The sequence below is a fragment of the Peromyscus maniculatus genome, chromosome 3 (genome assembly GCF_049852395.1).
Source record: "Peromyscus maniculatus bairdii isolate BWxNUB_F1_BW_parent chromosome 3, HU_Pman_BW_mat_3.1, whole genome shotgun sequence".
NCBI lineage: Eukaryota > Metazoa > Chordata > Mammalia > Rodentia > Cricetidae > Peromyscus > Peromyscus maniculatus.
The window spans coordinates 23,638,523-23,645,071 of record NC_134854.1 but is presented as its reverse complement, the minus strand read 5'-3'; positions in this window follow the sequence as shown (position 1 = coordinate 23,645,071).

Sequence of the window (6,549 nt, the reverse complement as noted above, 5' to 3'; positions counted from 1 at the left end):
TCATTACTGACTCTCCTGCTTCCCCTTAGTAGTTTAAGAGAGAGTATAATTAAAGAGAGAAAACTCTCTTGTTAGCAAGTTTATAAAACAAGTTCTAGAACCATACATAATATTTGGTTCATTAATATAATCTACAAATAATGCTATGCTTTCTATCATATAAGTATATAAATACATACTACATCAAATTGTGGTTAAAATATTTTGAAAACCAATACATTTTAATATTTGTGAAATGGGTTAGAGCAAATTATCTAGACTTACTGCCTCATTTCAACTAGTACCTAAAATTCTGGATAGTATTTCCATGTCAATGTATAGTTTATGGTATTTGTTATATGTCATATTCCTTTATTTTTTTATTGACTTGTTAGACCCATAGACTAAGCCATAGACTAATTTTACACCAGATGAAAAATAATCCAAGTCAAAGTGCCCAAGAAATCAGTGGCATAATGATACTGTCCAGTGTTTTAAAGTTCTAGTTCCCTTTTTCCTAAAAGAGTGGATATGCCTGGCTGCAGAGATGTTCCACAGTTAAGTATGGAGGATCCAGGTTCAGTTCCCAAGATTCACATGGTGGCTCATGACCTTCTATAACTCCAGCTCCTGGGTATCTGACACCCTCTTCTGGCCTCTGGGCACCAGGCACACACACAGTACACAGATATACATGCAGGCAAACATTCATAAAATAAGAATAAATCCTAAGAAAGGAAGTAAATGTCCATTTATTTTTAGAGGCTATGCTTCTACTATCTCATAAAAGTACTATAGTTGGCCAGTTTCCACTCCTTTTACAATTAAAACATTTTGAATCGGTGATATTTAATCTTTAATAGCTGTGGCTAGGCTACAGTTAACCTTGACTGTACTTATATGGTCTGCCAGTGTCCCTGGAACAGAGGTGACATCAGTTCATACATATAAGGAGGACTGGAACTGGGAAGATAAGTCAGTTGGTAAAGTTGAGTCTCCAGCACCCACATGAAAGGAAGGGTGTGGTGGTGTGTGTTTGTGGTCCCAGACCTGGGAAGGCAGGGAAAGGTAGCTCTCTCGGATTCTGGCCAGCCAGCCTGTCCTAGTGAGAGACCCTGCCTCAAAAAGCACAGTGGAGGGTGCCTCAATACAACTCAAGGTACCCGTAGTTACTAGATAATATGAATATTTTTAATGCTACTGAATAAATACAATGGCATCAAAGACAAACAGTCCTGCTATTACAGAATTTTTATAACACCTTTATAATATAAGAGCATCCTTTTGCTGGATAATATGAAGCTTGCTGAGAAAGCAGCAGGTTTAAAGTATTTTAGTGTTCAGTGTGTTGTGTGCATGTGTGTGTGTGTGTGTGTGTGTGTGTGTGTGTGTGAAGGGGGAGGGAGAAGGAAGGAGAGAGTGAGCAGTTCTATATTATTCCCCTTTAGACTAGTGTTTTCCTGTTTTCTGTTACGGTGTTTTGGGGCCTTATCTCCTCCCTATGTGTTCCTGGCTGGCTTCAAATTTACAAGTCATCTTCCTGCCTCTGCCTCCCAAGTGCAGGGATCACAGGCATACAATCCACTTCACCCAGCCTTAGACCAAAGCTTTGCAACCTGCTGGCCTCAGTGCATAAGTGGATGTAGAGCAGCATCACTGGATGGGAAAGAATAAAGAACAGACAGTTTGGGAGAATGTCATGAAGCAGCAGCTATTTTGTGAATTTTGTGTTCAGCAGTGGCTTACCTGGACCAGGTTGTGATATAAAAATACATTGCTTTGTATTGCACTTAAAACATTTCTACAAACAATGGTTTAGGTCCTGGCATTAGGCTGGGGAGATGGCTCCGTTGTTAAAGTGCCTGCTGCTAAGCAGGAAGACCAGAGTTCGGATCCCTAGAAACCCATATAAACACAGATAACTGCAGAATGGGTAGCCCCAGGGCAAGCTGGCCATTGACATTTAGCTGTGTGGGTGAGTTCTGGTTTGACTGAGAGACCCTGCCTCCATAAGGTGGGACAGAGATTGAGGATGATTCCTGAATCCACTTGACGATGATGAATAAACTGGACATGTATGTGCAAATGTGACACATACACCTCTGCACACACGTGTGCCTACACATGTGAACACAGGAAAATGCAATATCTGAGGATGAAATCACTTCATCTCAGCTTGCTACCGACACTGGTGAGATTTCTGTGAATTTATGGTGGGTATTTCTTATCCCACTGTATCCCTTTGTTACTAGTTACTGGTTTCTTTGACCTGTGCAAATGTCCTGGGAGACAGAGTCCTAGGCCAACTTAAAAGTCATAATGACACTGTTAGTGCTTGAATTTACAGGTCATTTTTCCTTATGAGCATTTGATAGAGTGTAAATGTCCAATTTTGAAGAACATATACTTCTAATATTAGGTGTACTATCAAAACTGATTTCAAATCATTTGTGTCTGCTATAATCTAAAAAAAAGGTTAAGAGTTGAATATTTGATTTTATTTTCTCTCTGTCAAAATTAGTTTGTTGTACTTATGAAAGAACAGTTTGAGAATTAGCACACATACACACACACACACACACACACACACACACACACCCATGTAGTAAGAACCCTGTTTAATACCAGGTTGGTTTGTAAAGGAGAAAGGATTTTGGATTTTTTTTCTCTTAAATTAACCCTTTTATGGCAGGATAGGCAAGTCTCAAATGGCTCGCTTCTCCTGGTCTCCGGTTCCTCCAGTCTTCTGATGGAGGCCTGACTATGACCCCAGAAGTGGTGTTGGAGGCCCAGGCCCCCCAGCCACCGTTTTCATGCAGGAACCACAGTGCCAGATGCCAGCAGCTTGTCTCTTCATCTTGATCTTGCCACAAAAGGAGCAAGTTGGCTCAGCATGAGGCCTGATTTCAGTTTTCTTCACTGTTTTCTGGAGGGAGGCACCATAGCAGGTCCCGTATTTCCCCAAGATCTCGACCTTTTTCAGCCTGGAGAGGGAGAGACGCTTGGGCCTTCCCTGATTGGCTTATAAATTAACCTTTGTATAAGGCAGAGCTCTTAGACTTGCCTCATTTGCCTCTAGCCAGCAGGTTTAACAGTTTTGATATTTCATGCCAACACCAATATAAACTTTCTGCTCCACATTTCCCTCTTCGTAGATGATTTCTGGGAAGCTGGGAGGACTTGAGTTTTGATGACATGCTTGGCCTTGGGGCATATTTAAACTTGGACTTCCAAGTTTTGTTTTGTCTCCTTCCTTTTTTATTCCAAGGTTCCCTCGATTTCAGTTGAGAAATAGAATGATTCACCAACATTACTACTACTTACTCATTTCTTATTCCCACTGTCAGGTAGTGTTTGAGGTTACTGTACAGGGAGCAAAGGGAGCAGAGCCTGACCTGTGGAGTTACAGCGTAGCACAGAAAGGACGGGATGTGGTACAAAAGGAAGAGAAAGTTAAAACGAGCAAATGGTGAGCCTGCGCTCCCAATGGATGTCCTCCCTTCAGGCTGTTCACCAAGGCTGGATGTCAAGCTAGACACCGCTAACTCCAACCGACCCGGGAATTACCGAAGGAGGTACCGCAGAAACTATAAACCTGCAAGCTGTGGCTGCTGAGGCAGAGGGGACTGCTGTCTTACCTGGGATTTGGGGAGTTGGAGGATTAACAGAGTTATCTGTCACTGTAGGTAGGAAGTGATAGCTGAGTAGGAACCCCTAAGAGACACAAACAAGCGGTTTCTGTGCCCAGCTTTAAGGAGATGGACACCAGGGCTGCTTTGTCAGCTTAGTGGCCATGGTTACCATCAAGAAACCAAGATGTTTTGTTTTCTCACTTTACCATCATTGGTCTGGATTTTTTTCACCTTCTTGGTTCCAAGATGAGCTCCAGGCAGTGCACCTTTCTGCTAGAAAGTAAGGCTGCCCTGGGGACTTCTAACTATGCCTCTTTCTAAAACTATCACTGAAAGACCCCCAGGGGAGATCTTCCTCCGGGAGAGACCCCAAACCCGAGGAACACACCGAAACCACAGATCAGATGCAAACAGCAAGAGGGTTTATTAGATGCACAGGTACCTGGGGCCAAGTCTCTCGGAGGACTTGCGCCCCTTCCTAGGGCAAAGGGGACTTTTTATGGGATTTCAGGGGCAGAGGCGCGGTTACAGAAGCGAGAAGCATAGTTACAGGGTCCCTATTGGCTGTTTTACAGAAGGCCAGGGTGAACTTGGGGTCGCGTTCTTTAATTATCAGAAGTTTGATGTGTGGCTGACTTGGCCTTGTACATCATATAGTGGGTGTTTTTCCAGCCCAGCCGCTTGTTCTTCAAGGCCAGGGGCCCGCCATAAAATATCCTCAACTGTCTTACTCCCAAGGCCGCTGACCCAATTATCCCCTATCTTAGGCCGGATGGCTGGCCACAGTTATCTCTTTCTTCCAAGGCCGGCTGGCTAGTTAGTCACAGCTGTGAACTCCTGTTTTTCTGATTCCTGCAGAATGGCGTTTCTAAGGCCAAGTTATTGGGGGGGGCATAACATCGGCCCAACGCCCCATATCCTCATAATGGAGTGGGGTCCTTCATCACATGGTCACATGTGGCTGCAGTGGAGAGCAAGAGACTCAGTAACTCCCTTTCCAGAGTGCAGGCAGAGGAGAGGTCTTGGAATGGATGTTGAGTCAACAACCTACTGAGTAACTGACATCAGGATGTCAGAGGGATGTGTTGCAGGAGAGAAATGGGGTAGCTTTGGAGGGGATGGGAGGACCATGGAAAAGCAGTGGTCAGGTAATTGCAATCCAAAGACCAGGTGGATGTGACAGTCACAACTGGAGGGAAGCCGACATGCCATAACAACAGTCTGACCTACAGGGTGTGTTGGTACTAAGTGATGCCTTTAAGACCAAGATGCATAGGCACAGATCCTTATAAAAAATGTAAAGACCCATTAGTAAATGAAGGCCTATTGCTTTATAGTGATGGTCTCTGACCTAATTCTCCGGCCTTGGTCAGACCAAGAATGAGTAACTCGTGCCCACCGGGAAAGGCTCAGCAAAACGTCGTCAGCACTTGCTATGAACATTCTTGCCTAAAAGCCTTGCCCAGACTCCAAGGCCATTCACAGGCCATATCCCAGGTGCACTGGGAAGTACCCAGACATCTGAAGACAACGACACAGGGGTGCACTGACATGGATTCCTAGAAGCCTGGAGCACCGCTGCGGCCACCTGGTCAATTCGTGAACATGTCGCTAGATGAGGAGGGGCTCTGACAACGGGACAAATCCCCCAAAGGCTCAGGGGTTTTCCTTTTTTCTTTTATTTAGGATCTCACTCTGTAGCTTAGGTTGGTTTTGAACAAGAGGTTCTCCTGCCTCAACCCCCCAAGGGATGGGATTATATGTTATGCCATAAACCCATCTAGAATTTTTTCATTTGAAAAAAATTACAAGTAAAAATATATGTTATCCATAGTAGTGGGGCCAACATGTTTTGATACATATCTACTAATATGTGATGTTTAAATCAGATCAAACATATCTACCCCTTCGTTTACTTTTACAGCCTGAATGTTCAAAATTGTTTCTCCTGGATCTCTGAAATAATATTTGTGTTACATTGTATTGTAACTATTGTATTGTTACCTACAGTTACTACTATGCTCTTATGGAAGAATTTTTGAGCAATCTCTCTCTTTGATTTTGTTAGAAAAGAGATCTGCTGTCAAGAGCTGTGCTGACTCATAGATGGCAGCCGATAACTAGATAATGAGGTAGTAATTAGAGAGGACAGTTGGCTGTGCGGCTTAGGGGAAAGGCTAGCGTTCTTGGAGCAGACCTAGAATATTTGTGTCCTGTGTGAATGAATGCTCAGCTAAAAGCCTTCCGTGCTCTTTTGCTCTTAACACGGTTTTTACTTCATTCATTTTTAATGCATGTGTTTGATGTGTGCATAGTGTGTGCATCAGTGTGTGCGGAGGTCAGAGGACAGCCATGGATCAGTTCTCTCCAACCATCTTTATGTGGGTTCCAGGACGGCACTTAGGTTGTCAGGCTTTTGAAGACTGCCATCTCAGGGCTCTTAATGGTCATGCAGTCCGAATGCCCATGGCTGTTAGCTTTCTTCTCTAGACTTTCAGCACTTGACAGACTCACGTGTGAGTGGTCACGGGGGCGAGAATGGAAGTACCTGTATGTTCTCCATATGCGGGCTGCCTCTCTATCCTGGTAGTCTTCTAGTAAGCAGCAGTGAATCCAGCCTGAGCCCGGGTGACTCCTGCAACCCCATTCTACCCCACGGTGGTATCCATTGAGGAGGCACATCCCGGAACGAGATTTGCTTTGTCTGTACTCCAAACATCTGCCAACACCAGCTTTCAAAGACTGATGCTTTCCCTGTCATTCATGTGACCCAACTCGATTATGTCACTCATCTTAGAGGGACAAGTACCACAGTGTTAGACAGGGGGTTCACGGGGTTTCAACTGTCACCTGAAACAGCTGACCTCTGGGAGAGGGTGCTGTCCTACAAGGCGCAGCATATTTCGTTTATGCTGCGAACTAAAACCACAAGCCTAAC